Below are 14,360 nucleotides of genomic sequence, written 5' to 3' on the forward strand. Positions count from 1 at the left end.
GATTTTGCCATGCACTTTTCATATTGACAAAATAGGGCTATATATTTGGAAAGATAAACATATCTGTTAAGCAATTATGAAAATGTGACCTGTCCCATTCTGATCTGTCTTAGTAACTGTCCAAACAGAACTTGGGAGCATTTATTGCTTTTCATTTTTAATTAATGAAACAGACAAAAGAATTGTGATCTTTTAAATGTTTCCTGAACTGACCACAGAAGCACCATGAAAGCACCTCATGAACAGCACAAAGGGTCACCCCCATCACAGATACGCAGAGTGTGCCAATAAAGCAGAACTAGTGCAATGCTAATTGCAGCTCAGACTTGCTCCTTTTCTTTCCTTAATTACAAAAATGAATTCTTTAATTTTTCATTATCAAGCTGGTTTATAACCTGCTCCTTTCTTTAAAGAAGAAATTATTTAATACCACATTATCAAATTTGGATTTTAAAATCTATATATTAGAAGAGTGACCACTCAAGAGGGGAGAGCATTGACAGGGTAAAACAAGCCAGAGATGAATTTTTATCCCCCATTCACTATATGCAGCCTCCTCTCAGCACTTCAAAATATGTCAGAGAAACCCAGGAGGGAAAGTAGCTGGCTGGGGCTGGGCGAGGGTCAAGGTATCTTTAGTGCAATGTTTCAAATATGGTTGTATATGACACTAGATACTGCTGACAAGAAACAGAATCATCAGGTGGTGACTGAGTAAGGAAGCCAGTATGGGCGGAGCGGGAGAGTGCTGTTTAAACAGCAGGCAGGAACTGCCACAGCTGCACGCTCTCTCTTTCACGCATACACACACACACACACACACACACACACACACACACACGTTGCCAGGCTTACAGCCTGTGAGCAGCCGACCCACAGGTTCAGATGGGGAGAAGAACTTGATGCTGAACCTGCAGTGAACTGGGGTGAGTTGCCTTGTGTGTTTGTGTATGAATATGTGTGTGTATGCTGTATATATTCCTTTTCATATATGCCAAATTTTCTACTCTGATTCCACAGTAGGATCTATATTTTTTATCACATGGTTAAAACATATGCCTTAATGTCCAGAAGAAAGTCCCATTTACTTAACAGAGCTTTCCTGTTTCGGTTAGTTGTCTATAAGATTGGAGACCTTACTGAACATGGAGCAGATAACAACCAGTCCGGACATGGCAGCGCCCACAGAAATGATACAGCTCCTGCTTTACCACAATTTACACTACAGAGGAAAGACAAGGAATGGAGAAGGAGTCAGAGGGGTAGACATGAGCAGCGGGGATGGGATATAGGGCACCATATGACAGTGCAGGAGCAAGAATTCAATAGATGCCGTGTCAAAGAATTGAATGGCTGAACAAGGCATGGTGATGCCACACTAAATGCCTTCTGTGGAAGCAGTCCTCTTCAAGAATAACTTGGAGGAGGAAATAGAGGTCCTTTCCAAAAGCTTTTAAAGCACTTTTTTTTTAAAAAAAAAATTATTTTTCATTTGTGCAAGTATTGAGCCAGCACAATTAATGTAATTAGCCATCCACACAATGCCTGCGGAGACATTGCTGTCTTTAAACACAACTAGGTCTGTCTTTTCTTGATACAGATCAAAGCTGGTTTGGAGGAAAATGCATCAAAATGCAGTAGTTCATAGGAAACAACAGGATAGATCCAGGATAGATATGGGTTGTGGGTAACATGTGTGTTCTGCTTCTCAAACCACCAGTGGGAACACACTGGGAGCAAAGTAAACGCGAGTGCACACAGAGCCAAAATTGAATTTGATAGTCAGGATCGTCTTGTTGCAGTGGATAGCCTTATGTACATTCTCCATTTTTAAAAAAAGCTTGCTATTTTGTTAAAAATATTTGTGGAAAAAGCTGATAGAACGATATTCTTCAATAGCATCCAAAAATAAAAAAAAATTTAAAAGCATTTATATATCACTTAATATTTCAAAAGTCTCTAAGCAACTTATATATGTACAAATTGGAGGAAATGCACAGCCTGCAAATAAATGATTTTTAAAAAAGCAAAAGGTTCTTGAACTGTCAGGACACTGATGAAAGAGAAGGATATTTGCTGGTGTTTGCCATTTAACAGAAGAGTTTAGCAGGGACAGGGAGCTGAGCCCACTAATTTTGTCTTAAATAGAACCTGTTGAAGCGTCCCTAAATGGCAAGGCTATTAGATGAGGAGAGAGATGAATTCATTATTATAGCATGTGCGCTATTCAAAAAGCATCCAGAACTCCATAACAGACGTTCAACCTTTCTTGAGTAAAGCCCTCTGGTCCTCATTCCACTGGCTAGCAACTGCACAGTTAAGAATAAATAAGCTGAAAGGTTCCTTAACAGAGATGGGGACGCTGTTCTAGGGAGGTATTTCACGGCAAATGCCACAGAGACAAATGTGAGAGAAGGTGGTCAAAAGGGTAGGAGCTTGCATAGAGTGGCTGCAGAAGAAGCAGTGGAGGAGAGAGGAGATATCACCATGAGACAGTAACAAAGAGTTTTCCATATGAACACTAGAACATTAAAGCTGACAGAAGCCAGTGTTGAGACTTGTGTGTGTTTGTGCACAAGATGTAGTCCAAGATTAGTGAATGTGGGAGGTAAGTAGATTTCATTCTAAGAAATGGTTGGTACTTAAAAGGAACGCCTCAAACTCAATTTCCATTGATCCATCTCTGAAGGATTTAAGCATTTTTTAAAAAATTGAATGCACTTGTTCTGTTGCTTAACAAAGGCTGCTTCCAGATGGGGTATTTATTATGAGATCGGTGCTGCTCATGCAGGCAAATTACTTGCAGTGTCCAACAACATCATTGGCATCAAAATGCCAACCCATCCCCCCCCCGGTGTAATCTGGATATACCCTTTCCAGGAGATATCTCATGTTTTTTTTAAAAAAACTGTTATCAATTACCTATCTGTGATATCTCAATGATCCATTTGCAAATTAAGCCTCCATCTAGAAGCACACTAATTCTATGGCTGGGACGGGGTGTTGTGCATTGGCATTTGTTGCTATTGTTTAAGTTTACAAGAGTATATCAACTGGAATCTGATGCAGAAGGTAGGACTCTGGAAATGTCAGCTTCTGGCAAAAACAAACACCATGCAGACCAAGACTTTCAAATGCTCAGAAACCAGAGCATCCTGGGAGTTAGTATTTTTTTGGTCTGAAGTGCTCTTTCATTCCCAAATCTTTAATCCCTGCTCCTCCTATTTCTACTCTTTTCCTGCATTAAAAAAAATCATGTTGCATGCCCACCTCCTTTTTTCATTCTTCTCTTGCTGAAATTAGCATTCCTAGTACTTGTAAGTAACTATTTGTGCTCATGCAATATTTTCTTCCATTATCCCATTTGTAAAGAACATTTTTCATTATTTTAGGCACATATTAACTTATATATCATTTAGTGGGTATGAAGAGAGGGAGAGGAAGTACAATATCCATCAAACTATATAATATTTTCCTAAGCTATCATGCAGCATTATGGGAGGGGGGGGGACAGCACAGAGGGAGAGCAGCGAGTTGAGGGCATGAGGGAAGCAAGGCAGGGAGCGGGTGACCGAGCAAGCCAGGGCAGCTGGATGTAGGGCAAGTGAGGCTAGTAGATGGCTGTGGCAGGTGGGCGAGCAAGTGAGGTGAGTGGGCGAGAGTGGAGTGAGCAGGCAAGTGGCTGGGGGGAGGGCAAGCAGCCAGGGGGGCAAGTGGCAGTGGCAGCAACCTGGGTGGGATGCAGGGAAATGTCCTAGGTGGGGAAGCAGCCTAGGCAGACTGCACAGAGGTGCTGTTTGTTGAGGGAGAAGCAGCAGTGCAGAGGAGCAGCAGGGGCAGCAATGCAGCACAGGAACAGGTGAGGAGCATTAGTGGACCCATGGTAGCTGGCACATGCCAACACCTGGAAGCACTGGGGGGAATTGCAAGGGGGGTTGGCAAGAGGAGTAGGGTGTCTGAGGGCATTTGTGAGTGCTTGGTGGGGCACATTTGCAAATGTGTTTTGGAGTCTCTCTGTGTGTGTGTGTGTGTGTGTGTATTTGGGGATAGGGGGTTGGTGAGCAAAATGAGCAGGGGACAAAACCTTCGTGTGTGTGTGTGTGTGTGTGCATGCGCACACACATATATATGTGTGTATCTGTATGTGTGTGTACATGTATTTGAAGATTAGAGGATCTTTACAAAAGTCTACCTTATACTGCTCAGCAACTGGCTTCCTGCTTTCTCACTCCCTTCTAATTTTTACGTGAGAACCCAACAGAAAGAATTGTGACTCAGTAGCAGAGCATCTGCCTTGCATGCAGAAGGTCCCAGGTTCAATTCCTGGTGTCTCCAGGTACAGCTTGGAAAAGCTCCTGCCTGAAACCCTGCAGAGCTGCTGCCAGTCAGTGTAGACAGTACTGAGCTAGATAGGCCAATGGGTCCACTCAGCATATGGCAGATTCCTGTGTTCTTATGTCAATGGTGGGTTTGGAGACTGTATGGTACTTGTGGCTAGTGGGTGTTTGGTTTCAGGCTAAGGGACATCTGATTGCAAAGACAGAATTCAATGGATTGGTCCCCACTGGAAAGTATTCCAAAGCGAGTAGGGATTGTACTTAAGAAGAGCCTGCTGGATCAAGCTAGTGGTCCATCTAGTCCAGCATCCTGTTCACATAGTGGCCAACCAGATTCCTGTGGGAAGTAGGACCTGAGTGCAAGAGCAGCCCCCCCCTCTGCTGTGGCAGTTTCTGGCAACTGGTATTCAGAAGCATACTGCCTCAGACTGTGGAGACAGAGCATAGCCATTATGGCTCGTAGCCACTGATAGCCTAACCCTTCATGAATTTGTCTAGTATTCTTTTAAAACCATCACTGCCTCTTGTGAGCAAATTCCATAGTTTAATTAAATCACTGAAATGTTGTGACTTAAACTTATGAGGTTTTTCTCCCCCTCTTCCCTCAATGAACTCTCTACATTAAAAACAATTCTTGTAAAAAGGTATCACACTTCTTTCTTGTAAATGGCCTGGAATGATCACTCATGCAGTCTGTGTCCTTGACATATAAAGAAACTGAAAAGAAAAGCAGTTTATCTGATGTGCTTTATTACCTGACATATCAACCTGAAGAAGCCAGATAGTCATATAGAGGGATGGGGGAGAATATTTGCTAAATTGGATTTATTACCAGATTTTTGACAATCCAGATTGTTTTCAGAGCGGCATTGATCTCTTGCGGCACGTCACAGCTGTCATGGGCAGTTTTTTTTAAAAAAAAACTGCTCTGAATTTTACATTATTGTCTTTGTAATCAGCTTTCCTCTAAGCTGATGCATTCTTAACTTAACTCAGTGAAACAAGTGCCTACAGCATAAGCATTTTCGTTAGCAATTACGTTATTTCTTCCTCTTGAGAAAAACCTGCAAATCAGCAATTGCGCAAACAGTCAGGAACAAGAAAAGGCAGATCAGTACTGAAAGCTGGACTATCGGAATTCAAACAGAGAGGAACCAGCTACCGAACCCCATCCCTAGTCATAAACCATATCCAAGAACTGGTGGGGGGAAAGATTTAATGGGGAAATGTATCTTGCTCCTGATGCTAAAAAGAAAAAAGGCTGAAAAAGAAGGCCTGTGTTTTCTTTAAACTACAATTTTCTTCAGGAACTGTGGCACTGGAAGCCATCTGTGATAATGCCACTAAGGCTGCAATCCAATACACACTTATCTGGGAGTAAGTCCCATTGAGCCCAATGGAGCATACTTCTGAGTAGACGCATACTGGATTGCAGCCCCAGCTATTAATTCTATGATGGTTTTGACACAGCAATGCCTAATAGTGGCAGGACCGGTGATATTTGATGTGAGGTCACATTTGAGTATATAAGTCTGCCTTTGGCTTCATTTGGGTGATGTTGGAGGATATGGAAATATAAAATACTGTACATTGTTGAAGTATTACTATTACAGAATATTTTTCTCAGTAAAATCCTCATTTGGTTGCTCCTGCCTCCCTTTCCTCCAAAGCAGCAGTCAAAAGTGTGTGCCAACTGTACTCAGTAGCTTCTCGTAGCACAGTGAGGAGGAGAGCCTGGCTGGGAGTCCAGAGCCTGTGAGTTCAAATCCCCGCTCGTGTCTCCTGGGTGTAAAGGGCCAGCTAAAGATCACCCCCACAGTGAGTGGCTCATGGGTTACGTGCCCTGCCATCTGTGCAGCTGTGGGCAAGGTGCATAGTCCCAAGGAGTCCAGTTGCCACCCAGCTGGCAGCTGCGGACAAGGAAGGGGCTGGCTTCTGCAGCTATGGCAAGCTGAGCAGGCCCTAGCCAGCTGGGGAGGACTAGCCTCAGAGGGAGGCAATGCTAAACCCCCTCTGAATACTGCTTACCATGAAATCTCTACTCATAGGGTCTCCATAAGTCGGGATTGACTTGAAGGCAGTCTATGTCACCCACATGAAATGGGTTGGGCACAGACAACAGTTTCAAGAGATTCAAATACAGTCAGAGTTGGTTTAAATGGCGCTCTGACAGAAGCCTTTAAAACAACACGAGGTGTGAAACAAGGATGCCTTTTGGCTCCCACCCTTTTTAATATTTATGTTAATGATTTGGTGCCTTGGCTAGCTCGAGTAGATTCCCCTTCTCCAGTAATTAGGAATAGAAAGATTTTTATCCTAATGTATGCGGACAATTTGGTGCTCATCTCCCTTTCTCACTTGGGCCTTAAAAACCTTTTGGATGCATTTAGCGCCTACTGTAAACTTGAACATGTAGCAATAAATTACTCTAAAATTAAAACTATGGTCTTTGGTAAACACAGTCCAAGGTATAAATGGACTTTAGATCAACAGGTCATAGAGCAAGTCCGTTCATTTAGATATTTGGGCATCATCTTCAGCGAGTCCCTCTCATGGAAATGGGACAGAGAGGCAACGAAGCCGAAAGCAGAGAAAACGATAGGGGCGTTGATGAAGGCATTGATTATAACAAAGGCTGACAGTTGATTGAACCTGCCTTAAAAACTTTCTGTAGCAAAGTGGTTACACAAATGCTTTACGGTGCAGAAATTTAGGGGTTTGATATTGATACCATTAAAACCCTGGAAACCATACAGAATAAATTTTTCTGAAAACTTTACTCTCTTCCATCAGGAACTCCAGCAACTTTCTTGCAAACTGAATCTGGTTGGCCATCAATAAAGACAAGAGCGGAGTGGGTACAGTTAAAGTATTTTAAACGAACAGCCACTCTGTTAAATGAACGCCTTCCAGCATTGTGCTACATGGAAATGAATAACAATCAAAATTGGAAGTTAACTTCCCACAGGCTCGTATACAGTTACTACCTCCCTGAGCTGAACTCTCTTTTGGGTTTGGATAAGAGGCATTTAAGGGACTGGCTTTTCTGGATAGATGCTACAAGGGACTTAATTAAGATCTCCAGATTTTCCCCATGGTTCGCTTCTGTGAAAATGGAACATTTTAGAGCCAGTTATTTGACAGAATTAATGCCAGTTTCCCTAAGAAATGCTTTTATGGAACTGCATTTCCAAGTCATGCCAACTGCAGTACTAGATGGACGTTACAAAAAGGTGCCAATTGAAAATAGATTGTGTATTTGCGACCAAGCTCAGGCGGAGGACATTGTTCATTATATGTTAATTTGTCCCCTGTATGGGCACCCAAGAGAGAGATTCTTGAAACCTCTGTTGTTGTCTCAGGGAAGTGGGAATGCCCTTGTCGAATCAGTACAATTCCTCCTGAGCGATACTAATGGTTACGTGACATACAAAGTGGCTCTTTTTGCGCTTGCTGTGAAAAATATTAGTAAGAAAGAACTAGATAAAATTGCTACAAACTGTTTGGGAGATTCAGATTTTTAAACTGAGCTCGCTGATGGTAACTCTGAAATTCTTTTATATTATTGGTTGCAACAACAATTTGTTCTCTGTATACTTTTACATACCTCTATGTTTTTAATGTATTTGTCATGGCCTTTGGCTAGTACAATAAATTGAATTGATTGATGGAAATACACACAGACACGTGCGCGCACGCACACACACACACACACACAGAGAAAGAGAGAGAGAGAGAGAGTGGCTCTGTCATACCACTTTAAAATCTCTAGAGAAACTACTATATGCTAGGTGCCCAAAACAACACCTGTGTAACTGAGCACCAAGGTAGTACATGGTTATGTCAAAAGTACCCTCAAAAGCCTCTTCCAATAACAGAAAAAATGTTTCTAACTTAGAGATGAGCGTTGTGAGAGAAAAGGGATCACATATTCAGAAAGTTTTTTTCCCCTTTGCACAAGTTCTTGTGTAAGACATTGACAAGTCCACTTGCAAGATCCTTTAGAAAGGCTTCTTTATACGTCTATTTTCCTTTCCTGCAATTTTTATATCGTAACACAACCACAATACACTGTGGTGCTACTGCTACACTGAGATAAGTCTTCCTCTAACCTTTTGCACAAGAGGTTACCAAACAGCACTACATCCATTTTTCCCCTCTTCCTGCTCGTGGTTCTTTGTATCCAAGCTATTCATTGTGTCAGTGATAATAACTACAGACAGTTAAGAGGAATTAATTTACTACATCAATTTGTTTTCTGTGTAATTCAGGCCTGCACAACCCAAGAAGCTGAACATAGCCCATCAGCCATGGATGGGGACCTACCAGGAGCTTGAAACACTCTTGTTTTTGCTGCCTGCTTTTAATTGCAAGCACAAAGAGTATCAAACACTTTTACAGATTTTTTTTTACATTACCCTGTATATGAATGGTAGGCAAAAGGTGTAAATAACACACTTCACAGCTTCCAAGGCAGCAAGCATGAACTAAGATAAAATTCATTGTATTCTTGTTTCAATTATACTGCCCTACCAATTTTCACACTAGCTTGCTTTTCTTTGTTATTTATGCACAACAATTCCTGATGGAAGTCTGAACTTGTTTCCTCTTCCTTGCAACACATTAAGGCTGCAACCCTGTACATACTTACCTGGGAGGAAGTCCCATTAACCTTAGTGGGGCTTATTTCTGAGCAGACATGTATAAGATTGCACTGCAAATGATTTGAAGACATTCTATAAGCCTTTGTCTGGTGTGTGATTACAGACAAAGAGATATTCTGTATGCTCTGGACAGAATTCAGTGGCTGCAACCTTGGGATTGATGATCTGCTCATCCTGTGACTTGGAACTGAAGGTCAGCTTCTCTTGTGTGGGAATACTGACTGAAGGGGAAACTAATTTTTAATTTTTGCCATTTTTTTAGACTAGAGAGAAGGAACTCCTTCTAAATAAAACCAAAGTATGAATTCAGATGACCTAGAAACCATTGTAGTTTCTTAAATGCTTACTTCATAACGCTTGTACTGGAGGGGTGGGTAATGTATGGCCAGCTAGATGTTCGGGGACTAAAAGTTTAGCTATGCTGGCTGGGATTGATTGGAATTGGAAATGAGCATCATCTGGAGGACCACAGATTCCCTACCACTGCCACACAGTGAAGGGAGGTGGATATAGCCTTTGATCACACAATTAAATCCACATTACCATTCTTCATCACCTCTTGGAATTATAATGAAGCAAAATAATCATATGGCACTAAGGCTTAATCACAAGGATGGAGATAACAGACAACTGCTTCCCCAAGTGATTACAGATACCACACAGTAAGCATTTAAGCAACTGGTGAGGGACAAAAACTGCCATTTAAATCCACTCAAGGCTCAGAAAGCAAAATGCATAATTACTATATGTCATCCACACATTTATTACTCATAGCTTAAACAATTAAACAGAGATACTTCTAGCTAAAAAAACACAGTATTTCACCAATGTAATCATTTGATCATATTATATTAGTTATAAGCTAAGAAAAATCTGTGATCACAAATATTTCAGATGTACCCAATGAGGCAGAGAATTCTTAATGGTCAGCTCTTCATCATGGCCCCAGTGAGAACTGTAACCTGCATCCGGGCACACTAAACCACAGTGTATTCAGGATTAGCTAATTTATTTATTAATTAAAATATTTATAAACCACACTTTTCATAGTTGTATATCAAGGCGGCATTACAAAATACTAGAACGTGATAGAATTAAAAACCAATAAAAATGGTTAAAGACAAAAAAGCACCCATAACTACTGCATTGGTTGGAAAAGAAAATTAATATTATATTAATAATTTGCATCAGTTGCTGAGGCTGTGATAATAGAAGCTAAGTAAGGAGAAAAGTGGTTGTCATCTTTTTGCAAGATTCATCTACCCACCTCCAGGTGGGGTGTATGGTTATTGAATGTTCTCAACATTCTAACCACCGAGGGGAAATGGTCACGGTTGCAATGTTGGCAAAACACCATACCTGTTGTGACAAAATGAAAGAACCACTAGATTAGGTGGAGAGAGCTGTTGACTGAACAGAGAGAAAGACAGAGTGGCTGAAGTAAAACTGAGTGGCAAGAGAACACAAGCAACAAGGTAGCTAAAGGAAAATCAGGCACTCAGGATGCAGAAGGCCGGATGACTAATGGAGACAGAGAAGACACTGGCCAAGTGGAAATAACTTGAAGAAACAAGAAAGGATCAGATCAAAGCAGCTGAGAAAAACCTTACATGGATTCTAGGGCAGTGGTGGGATGCCCCTCTAGAGGTTTATTTTAGCTATTTGTATACCACTTAATCACTAAACCATCTAAGTGGCAGTGTTGTTGGACTCCCATCAGCCCCAGCCAGCATGGCCAATGGGCAGGAATGTTGGCAGGTGGAGTCCAGCAACATCTGGGGGAGGCACAGGTTCCTCATGAACAATCTAGGGACAAGACAACCCATGAGTTTTAAGTGGGAGAAGAACAGAGATAGAGTAAGTAGACAGAAAGGAGGGCTGTTGCACTAAGAAGAAACAGGAGATGCTGAATTTCTAATATTCTTCGGGCCTGTTTACATGCCCAAAAAATGTGCATCCACTGCTTTTTGCAGATCCTTTTAATTTGGACTGTTTACTTGATGTTTTACCCAAAGCACGTGCATACTACTGCTTTTGCCTTTAACTTCGGATTAAATGGATGCGATAAACACCAGCATTTGCTTTTAAAATCCACACCTGCTTCTACCGTGTATTACCTTTTAAGTGCCTTTTCTGGCTGTGCAGTTTCTTCGCCATTAGATCCTCCTTTTTTCCCGCCCCTTTCACTGTCTTGGGGCGTCATTTTGTTTCCTGCGGTTGATGAAGCAACTTCTGGTTGCTCTCACCTTCCTTTCTCCCATTTACTCCCGCTTCCCCCCAATACATTTCTCCCCCGCTCCTTTAAACAAAATCACATTCCCCACCCCTTCATCGAGGGTAGCAGTCGTAAAATTCCTTCCTCAGAGCTGTGGTTTTGGTGCTGTTGTTTATGTCTAGCATGTGTGTGAGAGAGAGAGAGTGTGAGAAAGTGTGTGTGCGGAGGACCTCTTCTGCCTCATAGCATTCCCCTGCTCCTCCCCAAAGCTGGATCTCTCCCCCCCTCAGGCTGATGCATGTGCCCTATTTGCAGCCACGGTGAGAGGAGGCTGGCGAAGGCACCGCTGGGGTAAAGGGAAAGGGGAGCTGCCTTGGCGTCTCTTCCCAGCATCTGCCCCACTCACGGAGAGCAGTAATATTAAACCGTCAATGCTTCCTTTAGTAGCTGCTTTTAATGTCTCTCTAAAGATAATTGTTTGGAGTTTTTTTATGTTTCACGCATGCTGAGGCTTGTCCCGGGGTGCCAAAGGCACACCAATCTCACACAGGGACAGCCTAACAGCCACTGGTGGGAGCGATTCCCTCTCTTTCAAGCGCCTATTCCTTCGTTTAGGGAAACACTGCCGCTTCCCCGCCTCTGCAGTTAACATGCTAATGTGCAGGCATGGCAACAAGGAAACACTGATAGCAATAAACACACATGCGTATGAATGCTACAAAGAAAAACAGCCAATTTATTGGTAGCGAGGGTGGAAGTATGTGAACTGTCAAAATCAATCGCGATGGAAAGAGCAGCATTTTCAACATAGCCAAATCTTTGGCTGCAAGTATCCTGTTGTGAGCAAATGTATAAAATCCCCATGTCACAAAGTCAAAGAGGAGCTTTCATTTCCATGAACAAGTTAATGTAGTTGCTCTGTGACACTTTCCTTCACTTATTTGGAAACTTGAAAAAGAAAATGTTTGCATTTGTGTATGTGGCTATCCAAGTATCGTTGCTAGATCTCTCATCATTGTCACACAGATGGTTCACATTTAATTAAAGATACAAATGAGTGGGCTGTATTTTCCTTCTTGTTGATTTAGGTTGCTCTACATTCATATTTTCACTACCAAAGAGAAGGCTGTATGAACGATGCCTATAATAAATACATTTCCATTTCTTGGAAAGCACATTGCTATTGCTATTATTAATTAATTAATTAATGTTGCCTTTTACATGCACCTCAAAGTGATTTACAAACATAACATAAAACAGCTAAAAACAATTATTATTTTAAAAAATACTAAAACAGCAACAACTATATTTAGGTTTAAAAACAACACCAAACGAATACCTAAGGCAGAGACATTTTCATCCAGCTAGAAAAGCTTGTTGAATGAAACAAAAATGTCTTCAGTTGTTTCCAGAAAGTACAGATAGTGAGTGTTGTCATATCTCAACATTCCTAGTGAGCTGTTGCATTGTTACCGCCAATCCTGTCACCTAAGGCACAAATGGGATTCACAAGCATATGAAAGCGGAAGCAGTTTTACAGGGAGTCTGGATAACATTTCAGTTTGTACAGAATTGTATTGAACACACTCTTTATTAAGTATACACAGAACTGCAATCTGATTCACCCGCACCTGCAATTCCTCTGAAAGATTCAAAGAGCAATTCTTCTACATGTTGTATATTTTCTTGTAATATGCAATCTAGTTTTTCATTTTCTTTGCTGCTGTCTCTGTCATTTCAGCACAGCAAACAAAATAAAATGTGTTCCCTGCTCTTTTAACAATCCTTCACAAATTAGGATCCAATATAGGTGTGCCAGGCGCCACCCAGAGTTCTTGCCCGTACTTTTAAATTCAACCCTATTCTGTCTCCACTGTGCTTACCCTTCCACTTCATAAGTCTGCAAAAGCCAACAGAACTCTAATTTTGCCCCAGAGCAGGCAAGAAAAAAGCAGCACGAGCTGAGGAATGGGACAAGAGTCATTGGCTCCATCTAGCTTGGATATAGACCGCAGCAGGTGTGCAATCTACAGCCCCCAATCCCTTTTGATACAGCCCTGATCCTTCCTGGAGCTGCCCCTCTCTTCCAGCCCATCAGAGTTCTTTTTTACTCATTTCCTCCTATTTTCCCCTGGCTTTTAAAAGTGTTCCCCCTGCTTTCTAAGTAGCTTTGGAACAACTGAAAGGGGCAGTATTTTATCTGATAAAATAAAATGATTTTAAAAAATCTCCAGGTGTACAGCTAAAGGAAAAGAAGATTTCCCTTCACTTGTCTGAGAACACATTAGGAGGCTCCTCCCATGTGTGTGTGTGTAGCACACTGAAAGCAGAAAGGAATTACTTTTATTTACTTTCCAGACCAGTAGCTGTATTAGTCTGCTGTACATAAAAAAGAAGGGGAGGAATTCGAGAGTAACTCCATGAAACTCAGTGGGGCTTATTTCTGAGTAGACCTGCATAGGATTGAAGATTATCTGAGGTAGCCACGGTGAAAATGGAAGCAGGACAATCTATATTCTGGATTAGTCAACCCAGAACACTTTGGTCTCTGGCTTCACCCACCACCACCATTATAGCCCTTAACAGAAAGAAGGTGGCTCACCCTGTATAGATCCTCTCTTTCAGAGTGGATCTGGCAACCCTAACCCTATGTACAGTATGTTTAGAAAAATCAGCACTAGGATGTTTATTTGAGTACATACAATCAAAAGCTGCGATCACCTTTGGAATGATACTCTTTCTCCATTTTGTTTTAGTGCTCATGCATCCAGAAAAGAAACAGGGGAAGTACTTGGTCATGAACCAGGAAAGAAACCAGAGAAATATTGCTCATGGAAGGCAAAAACACAAAAAGCAGGGGGAATCCGTAAGGTTAGGCCCTGCTCCTGGAATGAGCTTCATGTTTCATTGCACCTTGCTATTATTTCTAGTGCAAAACGCAGCAGCCAGATTATTGACAAGGACCAGTCGGTCCTCACATATTACACCTGTTCTCGCCCGTTTGCACTGGCTGCCAATTTGTTTCCGGGCCAGATTCAAGGTGCTGGTACTGACCTATAAAGCCCTACACGGTGTGGGGCCGCAATACCTGATGGAACGCCTCTCCCGCTATGAACCTACCTGTGCACTTCGTTCGACATCTAA

This window comes from Rhineura floridana, chromosome 6, assembly GCF_030035675.1.
Source record: "Rhineura floridana isolate rRhiFlo1 chromosome 6, rRhiFlo1.hap2, whole genome shotgun sequence".
Classification (NCBI taxonomy): domain Eukaryota; kingdom Metazoa; phylum Chordata; class Lepidosauria; order Squamata; family Rhineuridae; genus Rhineura; species Rhineura floridana.